Here is a 22,853-nt window from a genome sequence, read left to right as displayed (position 1 = left end):
GACCTCCATACCAATTGAAATTATTGGGTTTTTCCCCCTCTATACTGAAAACCAGCAAGTCAGGTTAAGTCTTATTCAGCCTTTTCTCTATGGAGGAATATGGAGGGACTTCCCTTCCTCCATATGGAAGCATTTAATCATGTGGTCTTGCTCCCCTCCATCTAGTCTAAAATGGCTGTATTTCTTAGAGCAACTAGTTGCGACTCAAGTCAAAGAAGAAAGAGCAGCTGTGATAAAGAGAGAGAACTCTCTAGCAGTCTTACTCTACAGGGAAAAGGAAAAGGACAGCCAACAAATGGGCAGAGCTCCTAGTGGCAGGAGGAATCCAAGATGCCTAACAAGCCAATGCTGAATGGGCAGCATCAGAAAAAGTAAGACTGAAGCACCAACCAGACAGAGGCAGATCAGTGGTCCAAGGTTCTGCAAATGAAATGGGATAGTGGCTCCACTGATGAGCTATATGGCTGTAGGAAGGCGAGGCAGCCCAAACCAGGGCACTTCCATAATTTTACATGGGAGAAGCCATTTTTACAGTGTAGGATTCAGATCATCTAGTTTGAGCTGGCAAGGGCAATCGATTGGAAGGATAAGGTAGTTGTTCAACAAAGATGGGCATAATAAAAGATAAAGGAAATCAAGTTTCATTGAAGAAGGTATAAAGAAAAGACGGCACAAATGTACAGAAAAACTAAAAATAATCTTGAATACCTATGGGATGTAGGAGCTAGGGCCAGATATTTTGAAAAGTGAAGTTAAGTAGGTCATGGGAAATATTACTAACAGCAAAAACTGCAGGAGTGGATGAAATGCTTACCTCAAGTGTTTAAAGCCATATAAGATGTTGCAGTTAACGTGCTGCTTGCGGTTCGTAAGCATGTATGGAAAATACTGGTGGCTAAGAGGACCTGAGGGAGATGGCTTGGTAATCTGGTCCCCAAAGGGATAGAGCTAAAGGATGCTAAAACTTCCAGATGGTTGAACTTACCTCATGTGCTAGTAACATATTACTCAATTTTTTGCAATCCATATTTCAGAAATGCAGGAACAAGAACCATTAGACATAAAAACTGGATTCTTTAATTGCAGGGCTATCTGGGATCAAATAATATGTAATAGATAATTGAAAAGGCAATGGATTTCTAAAAATGGCTACTGATTTATTGAAGACTATGTAGACCAGTCAAAAAAAAGTATTAAAATGGATGTACTGGGACACCTCATCTGCCTATTGAAGAATTTGTATGAGGAGAAGCAACAATAAGAACCAAATATGCAATAATTAAATGGCTCAGAATTGGGAGATTCAGGGAATGTCTTCTTGAAAAATGAAAGGAGGAAGTGCAAAATCTGGTCTGTTACTCAGAATTTTTTTTTAAAAGTTACATTGACATTGAAAGCAATGCCAGTCTAGTGTAAATAGGCAAAGAAGTTGGTGATAAGGACTCAATCATTCACAAGGAGAGTAACATAGCTATGAGTTAAAAAGATGGCTGCTACTCAAGAAAAAGAATATGACATTACAGTATTCATATTCTTGGAGTCAACAACAAATGCTCTTGTTGCCCACAAGTTTAAACATGAGCCAAATAGTGTGATGCAGCTTGCTGAAAGGACAAATGCTCTTTGGGTACATTCACAGGAGTCCAGATGAGGGCAAGAAGTTTTCCTATTCTGTCCCGCTCTGGTCAAATCCTTTAGGAAATACTATGTCTATATGCTGTCCTCTGGGCATTACAATTTAAATTATAGCAAAGTTCAAGGGATAGCTTATTGAGGAGGTGAAAGGACTGGTGATAAGGGGAGGTATGAAAAAGTATCTGGAGTTTTCATGCAAAAGGCAGAATAGATTTATTTTGTGTTGCCCCAAAGGGCAATGCCAGCAGCTTAAAAATAATTAGTTTTAATCCAAAACCAAAACATTAAAACTGCAAGGAAGCAGCTTCAGGTTTAACAGCAGGAAGAAACTGACTGCATGAGCTGCTAGCCAGCAGAACAGGCATTTGTTCATTTGGTTCATATGTTTTTGTTTCAATTCCCCCCGCCCCGCCCCTCATCTCTCCCTCCCAACCAAGGGAAACTTATTTGGAACACGACTTTTCCATTGGAAATGAACTACTTTTAAAATGTTTGAACTGGGCTGAAATCTTCATTGTTGTTCTGGTTTTCTGGACATCCTGTTGAAAATTTGTATAAATACTTTGTAATTAAAAATAAATGAATTACATATAATCTTGTGTTTGTAAAAAAAAAAAAAGCCAAGGGTTTAGAAACCGTGTGAGAACTGAATAAGAACTTATTCTTGGTCCTACAATTGCACTCTAAATGCCCAGGCTAAACAAAACTTTTGGAAAAGCCACCAAGGATAATGCATTGGAAATGTATTTCTTTTCCAAAAGGCAAGCTTAAGTTAAATGGAATCTTCATTGTTTAAGTATGTTGTTATTTTACTAGTTGGTAACATGTGCAAAAATAAAAAATCAATACTGCATGTAAAAAAACTTTTGTTTTAAAATCTGAATAAAAAAGAGAAGAGCAAAGGGGGAGGGATTACCTCCTTGAATTCTATCTGGAAAATGTCTAGACTAGACCAGGGGTCAGCAACCTGAAACAGTGAAAGAGCCACTCGGAACCGGTTCCCTCACAAAAGGAAAAACTGGGAGCCGCAAAAAATGTGTGTGCATGTGTGCACATGCGTGCATGTGCAGAACAGGGTTTGACTGAAGAGTGGAGCCAAGGCGAGATATGCACCTACCCTGCATATTTGAATTGATTGGTTAAACTTTTTTAGTCCCACTTTTTTTTTGGACTGCACAGGGCAGAGGACTGGGAGCCACAGGAGACGGCTGAAAGAGCCGCATGCGGCTCCGGAGCCGCGGGTTGCAGACCTGTGGACTAGACCATCAGGTTCACCCCCATTGACAGAGCAGAAGGAAAAAAAGGAGGGCCTTTGGTAACCAGTTCCAAACGAAGCACAGGTTGCCACTATTCCATTTCCCGTCTTCCTGAGCAAAGAGGAAAAAGGTGGACACAACAATAGAAAAGTCTCATAAAAAGACAATGTCATATGGCTCATTATTACTTCTGAAAAATTCTAGGAAATAGTTTGGGGGGGGAATTATAAAGGCTTTTTGGGAAAACACCCTTTCATGTTTTCCAGTGTGAGATCTATAGTGGCACTCCAGTATTCCTCTTCAGTTGCACAAGTGGCCTCAACCTTGCCCCATGATTTCAACCATCTTACAACCTTGATTCTTTTCTTAGATATCTTTTTTTTTTTAAAAAAAAAACCTTTTCCCTCTTAACTGGATACTTGTTCCACATAGCTTCAAGCACTGCCATAACTTTGATGCTTTGCCATCCTTTATTGTGAGTGTAAAGACAAGTGAGTTTTTGCAGATGTGACTGGAGTCTTATCTGTGTCCTAGTCATTTTGGGCTGTTTCAGGCATGTTAACTTCCCTTGGGACATGAGCCTCAGCTGGTACTATTTCTGCCTCAGCCCCACCATGACAAGAAAGATCTTGAAACTGCTAGAAATATTTTATTATATAAAAATGTGCCAAGCATGCTTAATCAAAGGATTAAACTATTTAAAGGAGCAGGAGCACAAAGTTCAAATCCAGATTTTCTTGGAATACATATTGCGGTCCTGAAGGTAGTTACCTACAATATCTATATATTAAGACAAACCCTCCTGTGAAGTTCAGCAAAATAGAGAACCAGCCATAGAAATAGTGCCACAGACGCCAAATTTGCACAGCCCAGTTTGTAACAAAGGGTACAGATATAGAATGTAGTTGGTGATATGGGCAGTCCACTTGATGCTGATATTGTTTTGTGCTGACACCAGACTGGTTAGTGTTTCAGATAGTCTCTGTATTACCACATTAGTTGTACTGGGTCACCATCAGCCATATAAGAGCACTCTACTTCTCCATCACATAGGAATAATTCTTCTGTGTGGTGTCTGCCAACTGTTGGGACTGGGTAATGATGATGGACACAATGTCAGTTGCCTAGGTGGCATCCGAGATAGCATGCTCCACCCTTCATGACAGAGAAGGGAAAATATCTCTTCAAAACCCACAGATTTTTGGAAGCATTTGATTATAATTTCAGGAAACAACATCTCCACATCCACCATTCAAGACTCCTTAAATCTATTCATTATTTTGTCTGAATAAATAGTAATGGACTACACACTAGATACAATCTGTGTGAATGATTGTTATGTTGTGATCTAAATATGCATAGCTCAGCTATAGAAGAGGATTTTTTTTCCTTGCAAATTGTCATGCTAGCTGTGAAGAGTTTCCTCCACCACTGCTAAAGAAGTCAGTATCTTCTGCAGGGATGCTGTCTAGATGGCATTTATAGATGTCTTATTTGTTTCAATAGTGCATGGACAGACATGTTTGTTGGAACGTGTCTTGTGCACACCTCACATTTCATACTGTGGTTTAGAGGGTGAGACAATAAGGGAAGGGGAAAATCTTTTACTATACTTGGAACCACTTGCAAGTCCGTTACAGCACTAAGCCTTTCCTTATTTCCCCCCCCCTCCCCTTCTTTCTCTCTCCCAGACTTTCTTTTTCTCCTCTCCCTTTCTTTAATTAAAACCGGCTTTTGCTCCTGGCTTGCTCAGGAATGAGGCATGGAAATCATTACGCCTACTTATTATTGTTTCAAAACCTTCCAAACTGCAGGTTATTGGGAGAAATAATCTCCCACTCAGGCCCAGAGATGCACGGTCTGCTTTTCCAGCAGTGACAGGGAGGGGCTCCTTTGGGCTGTCAAACCCAGGGCTGCCATCTGGACAGGTGGCACCGTCCAGGGTTCAAGAGCCCCAGAGGAAACTCCAGGATTTTAAGTGATTAGGATGTCACTCTCAGAAAGTCCAGTTGTCACTAAATACTCTCTTTACTGTCATCAGAAGCAGAAGCATTCGGGAGAAATCACACAGACTGATATCCTGACAATAGACAAAAGCCGGGGTTCAGTTCCTCATTTGGATTGTGGACTACCCTGACTTTGGAAGGTTGTCCTAGGGACAAGAGAGAAGGCTGTAGAAGGATTTGCCCATATAATGCCTCTTTGGTGCTTTCTACAATACTTGTCAGGTCTTACGTGGCTTTTTTAAAATATGGGTTTAGTGCTCTTTTAAAACAGAACTAGGCCTATTTTTCAACATACATTCAAAACTGTTTTGAAAATGCATATGCAGAGAAGTTTGAGTTATGTGAGAACAGAAAACCTGGTTCTACCAAGTGAATTCTGCCACCATGGGTACATTTTCTGTGCTTCTGCATATGACTATTTTTTACTTTTACTTTTATATTTTATTATTCATGAGGACTTGTGCAAGCATGCTACTTCTATCATCCTGATCAGTCAATGTGCTTTGGATCACTCGTGCAACTATGCTTCCTGCAGTTGCTTCCAAAATGCACCACAACTATTTATGTTGCCTCTCTGGCTTTGGCAGGACTATGCGCAATGGTACTATGGCACTGAGCAGAAGCCAATTGAATTGCACGATTCCAGATGCCCCTGGAATCCACATATCCTCATTCATTAGCCACTTCCTGATGCTGTCAGCTACATCAGTATTACATTGCTTGGTAACTTGCTGCCTGCACTGCTCTTTCTTTCCCCTTCAATCAAGGATGGAGCTTGCTCACTCTCAAAACACTCTTTACTGCTCTTCCCTTCCTCTTTGCTAGGCTAAACGCATTCATCTCTTCTGCCTAAACATGAGCTGGCAAGGAAAGAAGCTCACGATAGGTAGATAGGAAAAGACCCACCAAATAGGGCTGAGACATTTGCCCTGCAGGGAATCTGGGATGAGGTTAAGGAGTTGCAGTTCAGTCACCTGAATATGAACATGCTTGAGAAAATTGCATTGCAGAGAAAGTGTTCATTCATTCATTAATTGACTCTATACTACCACGCTTCCAACAAACCTCTGGTGGTATACATCATAAAACACAATAAAAGCATGGAATAAAAAGTACACAATAATATCATAAATTACCAGAACTGTGTTAACATAGGTGACACTCAATTGATAACATAATAACCATAAAAAGTTCTTCTGAGTAGCTCCATTTTAATTCCCTTCCTAAGTACAGGATTAGGCAACCTCGGCTCTTTTATGACTCATGGACTTCAACTCCCAGAATTCCTGAGTCAGCTGACTCAGGAATTCTGGGAGTTGAAGTCCATGAGTCATAAAAGAGCCGAGGTTGCCTACCCCTGGTATAGGGCTTTATCCTGGAGAATTAGAATCCAGCTTGCATGCCTCCATGTTTCCTGCGCACAACCTAGAATAGTTAGACTAGCTGTGATTCATCCATGCCTTTGGCTGCATCAATGCATCTCCCTCAAAACGACCATTCTCTCCTGATTTCCCTCCCCTGCTGATACACTGTCAAGCGTAATATATTCACACAGATCTTTAGAGTTCCTTGTAATAAAGAAAATTCTGCTTTTCATGTGGAATGCATCAGCTCTGAGCTGTAGCTGGAACTACTGCTCGAGATAATGTTTTTAGAAATTATGTGGTAAGATAGATGAAGAATCTCTAAATTCAAGATCATTGAGTTATAAATTTAATAAATAAATGAAGTGAATAATTTTATATCACTTTGCCTAATTGATCTTTGTTTTGAAAAACAAAAGTTAAAATATTATGTAGGATATTACATAGATGCATTAAAGTCCAGAAAGTGGATGCTGCTTCTGCAGAACAGTCAGTGAGGAAGGAAGGAAAGAAGGAAGGAAGGAAGGAAGGAAGGAAGGAAGGAAGGAAGGAAGGAAGGAAGGAAGGAAGGAAGGAAGGAAGGCTCAAGAATCTGAATTCTGTCCCAGTGAATGTGGACTTTCTATACTAGCTGTGCTCAAGGACCACAATGAAAAATAAAATGTAATCATGGAATCTACATGCAACCAATCTAAGCAAGTGAGCAATGGTTGTTGTGCTGCCACCACGTGGCTGTTTTGCAGAAATTACAATGTGGGCAGTCAAACCATCCTACCCTATGATGTATTTCCTCTTCCCTCCCCTTTCTGGGATGGACTTCCTCCTCCTTTGTCCCTGGAGAGAATCCCATCCTCCATTATCCAGCTAACATATGACAACAGCAGACATGTGCAGACGCTGGGAATGTTACCATTTTCTGACCTTGGGGACACCTTGGAAATATCTTGGAAATGCTGTACAATTGTAATCTTAATGCACCCCCACCTGCTGTATTCGACTCTACATGCAATAAAGGTATTTCTTTATGATAAAAGGTGTTTCCACGAGTTCAAACTATCTGGAGAGAGCTGTTAATGTTAAGGAAATCTGTTTATCTAGACCATAGAGGTCTTATCAAGAGATTAATTAAAGTACAATGGCTTGGATTCAGAATAGTCAGAAAATGAGTTTTAATTCCTTGTGTCTGCAATTCATATATGTGTATGTTTTCTGCAATCAAGCTTAAGCAGGCAATGTAATTGGAATTCCTTATATCTGCAATCTAAAGCATGCCTGTTTTCTACAATCAAGTTTAAAACAGTCAGAAATGTAATTTGAATTCCTTCAGTCTGCTTCTAAAGTCTGCATGTTTTTCTGCAACCAAAGCTCAGTAAAAAGGCGCTTCTAAAACTGCATGCCTACAGTAAAAAAAAAGATGAGTAATTCATCATTCTCCAGCTGATTCTGCAAAGAGCAGAGCCATGTTGTCAGGATTGAGTTTCTGTGGATTGATGTTTCTTCCTGTTTTCCTGAGGAGACCACTCAAAAGGCTTGTTAAAATTTTACTGCCTCCTTGCTTGAAATGCAAATGGTTTCTGCTCAGATCTGAGAGACTGTCGTTAGTAAGCTTGAGTTTGTGAATGCATCCTACATGTGCATGTTGTTTACAAGCAAGGCTCAGTGTCTGCTGTTGTCACATGTTAGCTGGATAATGGAGGATGGGATTCTCTCCAGGGACAAAGGAGGAGGAAGTCCATCCCAGAAAGGGGAGGAAAGAGGAAATACATCATAGGGTAGGAGGGTCTGACTGCCCACATTGTAATTTCTCCAAAACAGCCACGTGGTGGCAGCACAGTTGTTTAACTACAGAGCACTCCAGTTAAGGCTGTAGTGGGCAACCTTTTAATGATCAGCAGGTCCCACTTTGGAGGAAGAAGCTTGGATACAGAGGAGGATAATGATATAAAAAGTGGGCAGAGACATATCAAACATAGTCAGTTCCTGGATTTCCTTTTTTCTCCTTTTGTCTTTTTAGAGCTATATTCAGCCTCTTCTAGATGTCAAGCGTTTCCTGTCAAGATGCTAAAAAGCTGCTTACAATTTTCAATAACTGTAGTCATAGCAGATTCAGAAAAGTTGCCCAAATTGTATCTAGACCACATGGAAGCAAAACCGTTGGTTGCTCATTTCTGAGCTAAAGGAAATATGAAATGACAATTATACAATTTCTGCATAAAAGGCTCAAGCTCTTCACACCTGTTATCTTCCCATTGTTTCAACAATCTTCTAAAGAAGGTGAGTAATATTACCAAATTATTTCTAATAGAAGGATTGAAGGTAAGAGAGTGGCTTGCTTGAGGCACCCAGTAAGTTCTCAGAAGTAAGAATGAATCAAGCTAGAAGAAATTGATAATAGTCATAAAATGTAGCTTTTGTTGGGGCAGCATTGTGATTTCTATTTTTTGTGCAGAAGGTAAGCCTGTGCAGCTCTCTGTAGTGGTCAATGCTGTGGATAATGCAGAGGAGGAAGCCTGACTGCACTATCCAAATCAGTACTTGCACTTCCCTGTGGGAATTCACGGTGAATATGCCATTAGCCAGCAGGAAGTGGCTCTACATATAGGGAGATTTCCTTTTCTCCTTCTAGTTCCTTGCCTTTTTCCCCTGCACCTCATAAAAGTTCAGGGAATAGGCTTTGTTGAGAAGAGTTTCCTTCTTGGCACAAAGCTCTGACATATAAATCTCCACATAAAACAAGTGGGCAACTTGAGATCTTCCAGTGTTGCTGAGCTACAATTCTCATTATCCTTTACCATAGGCTGAATTATCTGGGGATGCTGGAAGTTATAGTCCAGGAACATCTGGAGATGTCTTCTACTCCTAAAATCCCATCCTTCAGTCTCTCTATTGGCACAACTTCAGTTCTTGTGTAATCCGTCTCACTCAGATTACTGCTTCATGGATTTTCATCTCATCACTTCCTGTTTATAAATATTAAGACAACTCACAGCATGCAGACCAGTGGGCTACAAATGCAAGAACTAACTTGTTTCTGATCTGTACAAGATATTTCCTCTACCCCCAAGCAAGTCTAGCAACAAGTGCAAGAGGAAATTTAACAAACTGCTCCTGCATCCTCCTCTGGCAAATAATGAGCAATCTGGCTGCTTTGACCCAGGTGTTTAAACCATCTGGGATGTGCAGCCATCTGACACATGGAGCACGTGCCCTTTGTTTGTGACATACTATCATCAGGATGATGGAGTTCAGGGCTTTTTTTGTCATAGAACGCTCAGAACGGAGTTCCGGCACCTTTTTTGGATGGAACCTTGTAGGGTAGGCAAGGCGGGTTGTATGACATGTGTGAGTTCCGGCACCTTTTTCTTTTACAAAAAAAGCACTGATGGAGTTCATCCGTAAGTGTTCCTTGTTCCTCTGGAAGCTGAGAGTAAGGATTCTGTTCCTTTAAAGGAACTTGATTTTTCAAACCCTGGAATAAGCAGTCCAAACTCCTGTACATGGGCGCCCCCTTGTGTGCATGCATGGGAAAGCAGGAGGAGACAAAAGAAGTGGCAGAGTGTCTCCCACTCACCCTCCCAAACCTTCTTTGGCAGAAAGGCTCCTACATCCGAATGTTTCCATGCTTGCAAGGGCTGAGGAGAGGGCCAAAGGATCAAGAAAGAATAAAATGAGAATAGCAGAATAAGTGATGGAAGGCAGGAAGCAAGTTAGACAAATGCCTTCCTTGTTGTATTTGTAACCAGTGCTTTCTTAGCAAATATTGCATAAGTATCAAATAACAATACATTTGTAACTAATAGATGGCAAGAATGGTGCGGTGGTGGTGGCGAGTCTGTGTTTACTATTTTCCCTTCATGCTTAGTTAAAATACTGTATTTGGGGCTCACCAGAAGTAAGCAGGCAAAAGGTTATTGAGAAGCATTAGAGTGCATTCATTAACCCATGAGTGCACTGATTCATGTCCTCTGAACCTGAACTTAACATTTCTTTCTTTCTTTCTTTCTTTCTTTCTTTCTTTCTTTCTTTCTTTCTTTCTTTCTTTCTTTCTTTCTTTCTTTCTTTCTTCCTTCCTTCCTTCCTTCCTTCCTTCCTTCCTTTCTTTCTTCTTTCTTTTTCGACTTATATAGCTGCCCATGCAGCTATGCACCGCAACCCCGGGTGGCTTACAAAGAGCAATGATTCTGGGAATCTGAAATCCAACATCATCACTATGATTATGGAGAGGAGAGGAGGCAGCCTTAGGCTACCGATAGCAGCAGCAGTACAGAGAATTTCCTAATATAAGACATTTTCCTAATATAAGACAAGACTAGGTGCACATCTGTAAAATGATTCTAGGAAATCAGAATATTTATTTTATAGGCTTGGACTGGTTTTCTTAACTATGATTTCATCACCTCACCTGATTCTAGGTCCTTCTCACAACACCTTTACTCTAATTACCAGATTAGAGCTGAAGACTACTTCTTTACCAGTAGCTTGCTTCAACAGTTTAGGTGTCCAAGGGGTTAATCAGAGTGGAACCCTAGGAAGCTCCTGATATACTTCTGTGACATTTCAAGATACACTATGTGCAATTATAAGAACAAACATAACTCTGATTTCTCAGGGAAACAAAGTGGGATTCAGAGGTGACTTGGAAACCCTTGGTTCACCAAGCAAGTAATGAGCTGAACAATCTCTCATATATATGTTTACCATTGACCTAGATCATTTCTGGACCATTTCTGGACTCAGTATGCTCCATTTGTTGTATGGGTGTCACATAAAAATCAGAGAACAAGCCAAACATCAGAAGCCAGATGAAGGCTGCCTTCTCCTACTCATAGGCAGAGGACAAAGGAGCCATTCATTTAGCACATGCATTTGTTGATTTGTTTTCTTGGATTCTTATTTCATTTTACTGCAGCAGTCACTAAGATAAGAGGACGGCCTCTTTAGATAATGCACCCTACCAGGCTTCCCTGCCTTCCAGCATCAAGGAGCCAAGGCCTATGCTGGTGAAATAACAACTCACAAAGACTCCATTGTTATTTTAGGGAGAAGCTGTCCACATGTGGCGCCTGGAAAGCCTCATCCAGAGTACTGGGCAAAGATAAAGAAGAAAAACAACCTGAACTAAATCAAGGCTGTGAGGAACATCAGACGGGTCCTGGTGTTGCTGCAGACTTTGTCTGGTGTTCTCTTCTCAGAATGGCACAGGGGGCCTCCATGCAAGTCTGGGAAGAGGAGCACAGCTGCCTGCCCACATTCTCACCAACTGGAATAGAGAGCTTCAAATAGGGACACTGTTGCTGGTAGCCTTGGATAACCTTATCCTGTATGGATTCATCTCATTCCTTTTTAAAGCTGCCCTGAGAGCGTTGCTTTAGCTCACAGCGGGAAATTTGATAATTTAACAATATGTGATAGGAAGAAACATTCCCTTTCATCTATCCTGGCTTTCATATCTGTGATGAGAATAGAAGAAAAATCTCTCCCTTTTTCTTTTACAGTGTCTTCTTTCATTATGTGTCTGGATCACATCTTTCCCCCACCAGCACCAGCAAGAAATACAGGATGGGGAAGGCATCCCTTCTGATTCCAAGGGAAGGATTACCCATCCTTATTCATCCCTTGCTCATGGAAACCATCACACTGGCTTATTGTGCCAGGAGAAAAGAAGAAAGGAGGAAATGTGCAGGAGAAGAATGATTTGATAAGACCTTTCTGCAGTCTTGGCTGTGTTAGGATGAGAAAGGATATGGACAAAATCACAGCATCCTCTTGCTCTTGTCACGGGAGCCTGTCGGAGACACCAAGCAGGCTGATCAACAGCCAGATTCAAAGCTCCTTTTGATTTCTGGTGGGGAGGCTCTTTCTGAGCAAAGGCAGCTCAGCTCTCTTCACCAGCAGCTCACCCAGGTGCAAGTACTACACTACACACCTGCTGCTCTCCCTTCCTCCCTCCTCTCCCCCTCCACTGTACAGAGAAACACCAATAGAAATACACCCCTGAACGTTTGTTTGGGGTGGGGGAGGAAGCACAAAAATCTCACAAAGCACAAGAGAAATACCATCTGTGCTGGGAGGGATAAGCAAAGCACGCAGCGTTCCTCCAAAAACCTGGAGCTGTGATTTGGTCATGCAGGGAAAGGGGGAGACAGGCTGAACGTATGAAAAGAGGTAAGAGAAGAACCTTTGGCAGTTGTGAATCAGTGAATTATTAAGATCAAATTAGTTCCATTTATCAACTCGTCCAGCTGAGATATTGCTCACAAACGGTGTTTATCCCTGGCCAGGCATCCTCACTGCATCTGTGGCTGGTTGTGGTTTAATACAGATGCCAAACTCGTAATTCTAACGAAGGGTGACAGGGTCACCTTGAATCCCAGATGCTCACATTCTGACAGATGGTGCTGGCAAACCTGATTAGCTGCCACTGTGCCAGCGCCAATGCCACCTGCATCCCTTCCCAGCTTCAGCATCCTCTACCTCCATCACATGGCTTACACCCCACCCATTTTGCGCTTTTCCCAGAGTAGTCATTATCTAGCCACTTCAAAGGTAGAGCATTTGATGGGGAAGCAGAGACTCTCTGTGAATGGAGGTCTTCCAAGGCCATGGGCTAGAAGTGGCTGGAATAAGTGAAGGGGAAGGCTAGAACCAAGGGCTTTGAATAAAGAAGAGAGATGGACATTGGGAGGCCGATAAACCTGAATCGCCGAATGAAGATCACAAATATGTGTAGCAATATGAGCCACATAGATATGTCCAAGTAATCTAATGTGAACATTTATATTGAAAAGCAAAACAAAATAAAACAAGAAATTACCAAATCATTTTAAAAGTTGCACCTTTACAATACACCTATTGCCTATCAGAAACTATCAGAAATTTCCACTATATGTGGTGCCCTTAGAGCTACCAGGAAGGCAGAGCAGTAACTAATGACTAATTTGCATATTAGCCTTTCTAAAACTATTTTTCAATAAGACAATAGGATTTTAAACCTCCTTTCCCCTAGACATGCACACTATCTTCACAATCCACTTCTTTGTGAACATACATATATGATTCCAGATCCTGGTGACAGGAACATGTTTCAGGAGCCTGGCAAGAACAGGGAACAAATGAGGGCAAATGATTACAAGCCTATATGTGCATTTTTCAACTGTCATTTTTACTTAAATTAAAAATGGTCTAATTTTATATATAAAGTTACCACAAAGACAACTGAAATATTTTTATTTCTAATGTCTGTGTGCTTTTGACTTTGTTTAGGATAAAAAGAAAGAAAGAAAATAGTGAATTCACAAATCCCAAATCAATAAATATTTTACTAATTTAAAATATCAAATAATGATGAATAATCCATAAAGGAATGTTAATAGTTGCATTGGATTGGGTTGCTTAGTATAGTATCTTTTGGTTTTTAATGACATCATTTAATATATTGGAATCATTCTGGTTTTTAACAGGTAGAATACAGGTGTTTCAGTGTATGGCAAAATCTTCTTCCCACGTTTATGCATGTATGTGAGTCTGTCTCTATGTATCTATACCTACCTATGCAATACAAGGAAGGAAAGCATACAAGAACATAGAACAACAGATCTGGAAGGGACTTCGAAGGTCTTCTAGTCCAACCCTCTGCTCAAGCAGGAGACCCTCTATATCAATCCAGACAAATGACTGTCCACTATCCACTTGAAAACTTCCAGCGAAGAGAACAGCATCTTGGCCAGGATATGTTGGCACAAGAAATAAGCGACAAAAAGAAATATAATGCTATCATGGTAAGCTGTGTTTGATACCACATCAGTCCCAAGCCACAATCTACTTGCCAGCCTAGGTTTTTATCATTGTGAGAACTGGAGCAAAGCAATTTTTCATAGTGATTGACTTTGGGTACACAGTTTTAAAAAGCTGTCTCTCTTATCCCCAAGAATTTTATAACGCAGTCCCATCTCACACATTTGCACTAAGGAAATAGTGACCCTCACCATTAAAAACTTCCAATAGAGAGATGGGCAGTGTGGTCCAGTTCTCTAGGCTTAGATTATAGTACTTGCTAGGATATTGGGGGGGAGGGAAATTGGTTGGTGCGAACAACAGGCAAATGACACTGTGCAAAACCAGCCTGATTTTCCAAGATATACAGAACCAGAATTGTTGAAATGCATACACTTCTTTGCCTAGGCCAGGGGTTCCCAACCAGGGGTGCTCGCACCCCTGGGGATATGAGACAATATTCCAGGGGCTGCGAAAACTTGGGATTCAAAATTATAGTGTATTTGCATAATTCATGTCCATAATTGATGAGATAGCATACAGGGGGGGACCTTCCGGGTGGCAAGGCTCCGTTGACGGCAGCCATTTCGGCTGTCAGCCCCACTGTCTCCGTAGAGCCGCCAAAAACAGCGACGATCAGCTGTTTGGCGGCTCGGAAGCCCGCTCCTCGGAAGAAGAGGAGGGGGTGAGTGCCCAGGCAGGGGTAGAGCTCCCCCAGACTGCCAGAGTTGAAATTCTGGTGGTTGAAGGGTTGAGCCCCCCCCCGAAGCCTGAGTTTGCTCCGGACTCCGGGACGCCTCTGCTCCAAGGCTTTGGAGCAGAGCAGGACGCTGCAGCCATCCCTGCCAGTGAGAGTGAACTTTGGATTACTTGGATGCAGGCAGAGCTGTGCAGGAGAATGCTGTCAGAGCAAGTATTTGAACTTTAACTCAGTAAACTTTGTGGAGACTTTTAAGTGGTGCAGAAAGTGAAAGTGCGCAATAGAATTAAGTGGGTGAAAATGGCTACCAAGTCAACTAAAGTTCCTAGAAGCGCGGGGGCTTCGCCAGTTCTTCATTACAGGCTTTAATGCCCTCCCTCCGGCACCCGCACCCACACCAGCCTTGACAATAAAAGATCTGCAGCATGTTTTGCAAGAGGCTTTGAAAAAACAATCTCAGCAATTAGCTGAGCTTATTGAGGAGAAGAATACAGAAATAAGGGCAGACATCTTATTTGCATTTCAAGGCATGGCTGTTTGTATTGAATGTTTGGATGAGAAAGTGGAAGAACTTAGCCAAAATAATATGAGATTAGATGCTGAAACAGTGATGGAAAAGATTGATGACGATTTATTATTGGTCCAGCATAGAGAGATGGAGTTTGCTGTGAGAATTAGAGGCTTGAAGGAAGACCCTAAGGAAAATTTGAAAAAAGTAATTTCAGAAGCTCTTGAACAGGTTCTGGGGCACTCAGCAGAAGATATTACGGTGGATATAGATAAAATATTTCGTGTCAATTCCTGGATTGCAAGACAAAGGAAGCTACCTAGAGATGTGGTGGTTTATTTTACAAAGAGACCAATTAGAAATGAGGTTATTGAAGCCTTTTATAATAATAAATTTACAGTTGCAGAGCAAGAAGTTTTAATTTTGAAAGAGATCCCTCCAAAAATTTTAAGGAGAAGGAAAGAATTTGCTTTTCTGGCAGAAGAATTAAGAAGACGGGATATCCAGTTCAGATAGGAGATCCCAGTAGGTATGGTGGTGATGCACGCAAGCACGAGATACCGTCTTCTCACAGTTTTACAGGCACATGATTTTTATGCTAATATTTTGAAGGCAGGTCCCATACCACTTCTGGAATCTAAAAGGAAGAATGGCGAAGGAGAGCGTCAACCACAGAGTATACAAGGTGCTGAAGGAGTTATGCAGTTGAAAGATGGAGAATTCCAGCAAAGCTACAGGAGTGGATCAGATTTCAGTACCAACGGAGGAGGTCAGAGACCAAAGAATGACACGCGCTGCAGCTAGACGAATGAGACAAGAGCAAGAACAGCAGAGAGCTATGATTGCATTTCAAAAACTTACTTACAGTGAAGCAGTGGGAGGAGCAAAGCCGAAGAGAGTGCAGGTGATGTTGGAAGAGGCGCTCCAAAAGCTTCAGGTTGCAAAAGATGGCGACAAAGCTTCTAACCTGGAATGTTAATGGTCTAAATTCACCACATAAGAGAAAGAAAGTATTTCAATATCTAAAGCAATTTAAAAACGATGTTATTTGCTTACAGGAAACACATATTTGAGCGGTTGATCAAAAGTACTTGGTAAACTTTAGGTTGGGCACACAGTTTATTGCTTCTGCGCCTGATAAGAAAAATGGAGTTGTTATTTATGTCAAGAATACTTTAACAGCGAGTTTAATTGAAGCAGATAAACAAGGAAGATATGTTATAATTGAATTATTAATAGAAGGCAAGAAAATGCTTTTGGTTGGATTATATGCTCCTAATCAGCAGCAAGGAGATTTTTACAATTTATTACACAGCAAGATTATTCAGTGGGATTATAAATCTTGTATTTTTATGGGAGATTGGAATGGCATCTTGGATGTACAAATGGACAAGGGAGGTCTTTTTAAAAGTACGCCAAGTCATGCTAAATTGCCTAAATCTTTTTTTGAGATGAAGGATCACTTGGAATTGAGAGATGTTTGGAGAGAAAGGAACTTGCAAGAAAAAGACTTTACTTTTTTCTCCGACAGGCATCAATCTTTCTCCAGGATTGACTTTGTATTAATTACTAATGATTTTTTTTCTAGGATTAAGAAGATCAAGATTTGTCCAAGAACTATATCTGATCATAGTCCAGTATGGTTGGAGATAGAAAAAGATAATGGAGACAGACGGTCTTGGCATTTAAATGAAAATTTGTTTAGATACCAGGAAAATGTGGAAGAGTGTAAAAAACAGATGAAAGAATTTTTTAAAATTAATATGCATAAAGGTACTTCTATTGAGATGGTTTGGGATGCAAGTAAAGCTTATATGAGAGGTGTATTAATATATTTGAACAATAAACATAGACGTAAACTGGAATTTAAGAGGAAAGAATTAGAGGATGAAATTAAGGACAAAGAAAAGGCTTTAATTCTGAATCCATCTGATGGGAAGATCAAAGAGGTAATTACTTTACTAAGGGGTCAGTTTGATATGTTAATGGCAGATCAAGTGGCAACTAACCTACGGTATGCTAGACATAACACTTTTTGTAATGCTAATAAACCGGGTAGATGGTTACCTTACTTGTTAAGGAAGAAGCAAAGAGCTTGTAATATAGATAGAATAGAACATAAGGGTAAAGTAGTGTATCAGCAGAATCTTATTAAAAAGACTTTTGTTGATTTTTATTCTAAGTTGTATGCTAGAGATAAGATTAGAGATGTGGATATAGATGGATATTTGCTGAAAGCTAATATTCCTGTTCTTACGCAAGAACAAAAGGAAGGGATGAACCAATTGATAACTGATGAAGAAATTTTTTTAGCAATTAAACAATTAAAAGTGGTAGAACAATGGCTAATGACCCTCTTTTACCGGTCTACTATAGAGAGCGTCCTCTCGCACTGTATTGGGGTTTGGTATGCTGGTCTGACAGCTTCGGATAGGAAAGTATTACAGAGGGTGATGAGCACAGCACAAGACATTGTAGGCTGTCCCCTGACACCCCTGGGTGACATCGCCAGGGCTCGCTGCCTTGGAAGAGTGAAGAAAATTCTCAGGGATGACTCACACCCTGGTCAGTATCTCTTTACTCTCCTACCATCGGTTAGGAGATATAGGAGTATAGACAGCCATATCAACAGGCTGAAGAACAGCTTTTATCCATGGGCTGTTAGGCTCTTGAATGGGAAATAATTTTATAAATTTTATGTATGATTGACTTGCGAGGCCGGTGTGTTGTGCAATTAGCTCACATGGTGTAATAAGATGGAGGGTTTGTTGTCACTGGGAGTTGTGGGGGGGCACAAAGGGAGGCTCAGCCAATCTCAATATATACATGGTTGTACTTTGACAATAAAGGTTCATTCGTTCAATGCTGTTATTTCAAACTTTTGTAAGGAGTGTGAGAATATATAGAAGCATTCTAGCTGTTCAGGGTATAGAAAAGGTTGGGAGCCGCTGGCCTAGGTCTTTCAGAGGCACTGTCTCAAGATACAAACAGCCAAAAGCCCCCTGTCATCCAACAACATGAGTCACATGGGCATGGTCACATGCCCGTGGATAGGGCTCGCAACTTGGGAGTCCTAGATTCACGGCTTACTCTGGAAGACCATATAGTAGCTGTGACTAGGGGGGCTTTCACCCAGGTTCGCCTGGTGCGCCAGTTGCGGCCCTATCTGGACCGGGATGCCCTGTGTACGGTCACTCATGTGCTCGTGACCTCTCGGCTCGACTACTGCAATGCTCTTTACATGGGGCTTCCCTTGAAGACCACTCGGAGGCTCCAACTGGTACAGAATGCGGCCACGAGAGTTGTCTTGGGAGTTTCCCGGTACTCCCATGTTACACCTTTGCTCCGCGAGCTGCATTGGTTACCAGTTGTCTTCCGGGTGAGATTCAAGGTTCTGGTAATGGTCTTTAAGTCCCTACATGGCATGGGTCCGGAGTACCTCAGGGACCACCTGCTGCTGGCGTCAACCTCCCTCCGCCCTGTGCATTCCCACAGAGAGGGCCTCCTCAGGGTGCCTCCGGTCAGAGAATGTCGGCTGGTGGCCCCCAGGGGGAGGGCCTTCTCTGTGGGTGCTCCGGCTTTATGGAACCAGCTGCCGGTTGAGCTCCGGACGGCACCAGACCTTCGCTCCTTCCGACGCGGTCTGAAGACCCATTTATTTGAACAAAGTGGCCTGGCCTGATGGGGGATGTTAGGGTTTTTAATGGGTTTTTATATTGTTACTGTTTTGTCTGGGCGATTATTTAATTCTCTTTTAATTTTTGTATTTTCTATTTATATGTGCCCTGTTCACCGCCCTGAGTCCTTCGGGAGAAGGGCGGTATGCAAATTTAATAAATGAAATGAAATGAAATTAATAGAAGAGCTGTCATCCACTATCCCTACTTCACCCTGTTACAGTGGGATAGTATCAACACCACGTGAAGAGTTAGTATCACTTTATATTGCTTCGGTAAGACCCCATTTGGAATACTACATCTGGTTTGGTCACCACGATATAAAAAAGTTGAGACTCTAGATAGAGTGCAGAGAAGAGCAACATAGATGATTAGGGGGCTGGAGACTAAAACAAATGAAGATTGGTTGCAGAAATTGGGTATGTCTAGTCTAGTAAAAAGAATGACTGGGATGACAATAGCAGTGTTCCAATGGATGGACTGCCATCTGTCAGAAATGGTGTAGGGTCTCCTGCTTGGGCAGGGGGTTGGACTAGATGACCTACAAGGTCCCTTCGAACTCTGTTATCCTATTCTATCCTATCCCAACCTATCCTATTAATTATAGTCTATTCAGTATTTGAGGGACTCACACAAAGAAAAGTGGGACAACCTATTCTCCAAAGCACCTGAGGGCAGGATAAAAAGCAATAGGTGGAAACGTATCAAGGAGAGAGCCAAGAACTAAGAAGAAATCACCTAACAGAGAGAACAATTATTTAATGGAACAGCTTGTCTCCAGAAGTTGGGGGACCTCAATCACTGAAGGTTTTGAGAAGGGATTGGACAGCTGTTTGTCCAGAATGGTATAGAGTGCCTAGCTCAAACGGGATTGGACTAGAAGACCTCCAAAGTCCCTTCCAACTCTGTTATTCTATTTGCTGCAGGTAACTGTGATGACTTGTTGCATTGCATTAATGTCTGCAGGGAACAGTTGATATTGGGAAGGGATGAACTTTCTTCTGCAGGCAAGTTGTGGCTGGCAAAGGCCACACGCTATTCCATCTTATGTCAAAGATTCAGGCCATGGCACTTCTGCTTTGCTTAGTGCAGACAGGAGACCAAGCTATGTCATGATGGCTGCAGGCTTTTCCACTCCTCCAGTAGGAGTCCAGATTCAGCAGGCATACCAGAGGTCTCCATTATCTCTTCCCGTCTCTCACAAATCTGTACCCATCTAGACATGGCAGAGTCACCCCACACTTTTAATTTTAACTATTAGGCTCACCTGAGTCTGTATGGAGAGACTCTAAGCCACAGAACCCGCAGGAATTAGATATATTGCAATCCATTTGGATTACAATATATCTAATTCCTGCCTCTTGTGGATGAGTGCTCTGCTTACAATACTGGATCCTGGGAATTAACTGTTGATTAAAAGATCTATTTTCCCTCAGATGGTCCTTGAACTCTTTTGTAAGGTGGTGGGTGCTTTCTACAGATCTTCAGCCAAGTGAGCTACGTGGATGCTGTTTTGTTTGCATGGGCTGTTCCTTCTCTCTTCCATGCGTGCATTCCAAAGCAGGATTTGTGAAAGGCACAAAGAGATTCTAATCCTTACCTACTCTTGGGAAGAATTGGCAATGTACTGGGCTCTTGATATCTGAGCCACCAGGGCTGACGGACTGGGAAGCTCTGACTTTGCAGTGCCAGCTGTCAGTCAGGGCTCTCCCTGTGGTTTCAAGATCATTGCTCCCTTCCATCTTTGGGCTGCATTGGGATGTTAGCACTGGCATAATCCTTGAATGTCCTAGGATCTGTGGTTTCATATTTCTGCTCAATTCTTCTTATTCAGGCTGAAAATTCACAGGTAATGTTGGCAGTTTCATTGACGTAGTGGCTGTGTATCTCCCAACCTCCCTAGTAAAACCAGAGAATTTGCCTATACATACATATATCCAAATGTCCATAAAAATCAATCCTTCATCCCAGTAGTTTCATAACCAAGACTCCCATCAACTGAAGTTATCATATCAGTTTATCCTTTGGATTATGAGGCTGAGCTTCCACCTGTGGTGCTTAGCTGAAATAGAACCTTTTTCAAAATACACACAGTGGTTGACTGCTATATTATGATTACATGCATTAATCTTCATTGGCCTCTGTACTGAAGCCATGCTCAGAGAAGGGCCTCCGGGTCTACAATCAGACTAGAAAAGAAAGTATAGTGCTCTGCCACCAAAATAGTCCATTGAAAGACCAGCTGCTTTACTCCTAGATTGGCAAAGGTTTCCTGGTCCATCTCCGAAAACATCTCATTATATGATAGAGGATGAGATGAGAACAGGAGCAGGTTTTGGCTCCCCGGCATCACTTAGCAGATGTCCTACATGCAGCATTATTATTAGTAGACATCAAAGCTACCACTCAGGGAGATTAATGGATCAAACAGTCACATCAGCTGCTACTCCAAACAGTTGGCTACACTGGGTGGAGTTTGTGGGACGTGGCAAGCCTGAGAATGCTTCCAAAGAGCAACTTATGGCCCAAATAGAGCCAGACATCCACCTTTGCTTCAATGACTTAACAGCTGCCAGGAATCTTGGGCAAAAGAGAAAAATTAGTTTTCTCCTGGGTGCAGATCAAACCTTGTTCTTGGTGCACTCATAAACAGAAATAATAATATCATTTACAGCTTGCCCATGCACGGGGTTACAGAATTCCTTTCAGTTTTGACTTCTTATACCAAGGATGTTAAGTATTCATCCTTATAGGTAAATATGGATGGGAAGCCAGTGAGACTATCCTCATTTCCATCAAAATTTTGGTGGCAAGATTTTTAAGGCCTTTTGAAAAATAAGGGCTACTGTATAAGAAATGATCTTCAAGGAGGGTGGTAGCCCCATATTTGCTGAAAGTTCCTCTCTCTAAAAGACATTTTTCTAATGAAAACCAACTCTCTCTCTTTACACACAAACACACACACACTTATAAACTCTCCTATTAAAACTTTCAAAATCAAGCAAGTCTTTCTTCTTCCTCCAAATCAACAATTATGGGTTCCAGCATTTCAAGAACTTTTATTGAACTTTTCTTTCTGACTTTCCTTGCCAGCTGCATATTCTGACACTTAAATGTCCAGACACTTAAAAAGAAACCATATTTAGTTCTGCTCCATCACCAATCAGTTATATGGGGGCAAATATAAAAAAGAACATACTGTAAATCATGATCCAGTAAGTCCAGGAGAAACAACACAGATGCCAGGCTAAGAGCAAAAGTAAAACATTAGCCTTTCTTGGAATTGCAGATCCCATGTAACTTTAAATCAGAAAACTAGAATAACAGATATGGAAGAGACTTTGGAGGTCATCTAGGGGTCGGCAACCTTAAACACTCAAAGAGCCATTTGGACCTTTCCCACAGAAAAGAAAACACCAGGAGCCACAAAACCCTGCTGCTTCCCCCCTGCAGCACTCCACCACTGCTGCTGCTGCTGCTGCTTACCCTGCCTCCCACGCAGAGCACCCTGCTGCTGCTGCTGCATTCTTCCTCTACCCTGCCCCCGGCACGGAGTGTGCCCTGCCGCTTTTCCCTCCTACCTCCCCCTTGCAGAGTACCCTGCTGCCACTGCTTTTTTGGCCTACCTCCCCGCGCGGAGCACGCTCTGCCGCCGCTTTTTCCTCCTACCTCACCCAAGCAGAGCGCCCTGCCACTGCGGCTTTCCTCAGCAGCAAAGGTGGAGTTTGGGAGGCAGCGGCAGGGCATAGCCCAGGCATGGCCCAGCAGTAAGGCTTATTGTGTAGTGGGTCCGACGCAAGGAAGAGACGCCAGCCAGTGTGTGAGTTCAGCTCTTTATTGGAAGGGGGTAGTGAACTGGGGAATGAGGGCTACCTGGCCTCCTTAAATACCTAGCCAGGTAAGCGGACAGCCAATGGGGTTGGCCCTAGGTTTC

General features: G+C 42.0%; 1 long non-coding RNA gene across 1 annotated transcript in view; it reads right to left on the bottom strand.

Annotated features, from left to right (window-relative positions):
• Positions 1–22,853, bottom strand: part of LOC310636213 — a 136,689-nt gene that overhangs the window by 79,256 nt on the left and 34,580 nt on the right. Inside the window, exon 2 of the long non-coding RNA XR_014491641.1 lies at positions 13,310–13,353. This is a non-coding gene — a long non-coding RNA (uncharacterized lncRNA). The remainder of the gene's footprint in view (positions 1–13,309; positions 13,354–22,853) is intronic.

The sequence above is a fragment of the Vipera ursinii genome (genome assembly GCF_947247035.1).
Source record: "Vipera ursinii genome assembly, chromosome: 2".
Taxonomy (NCBI): domain Eukaryota; kingdom Metazoa; phylum Chordata; class Lepidosauria; order Squamata; family Viperidae; genus Vipera; species Vipera ursinii.
This window is presented reverse-complemented; position numbering and strand designations above follow the sequence as displayed.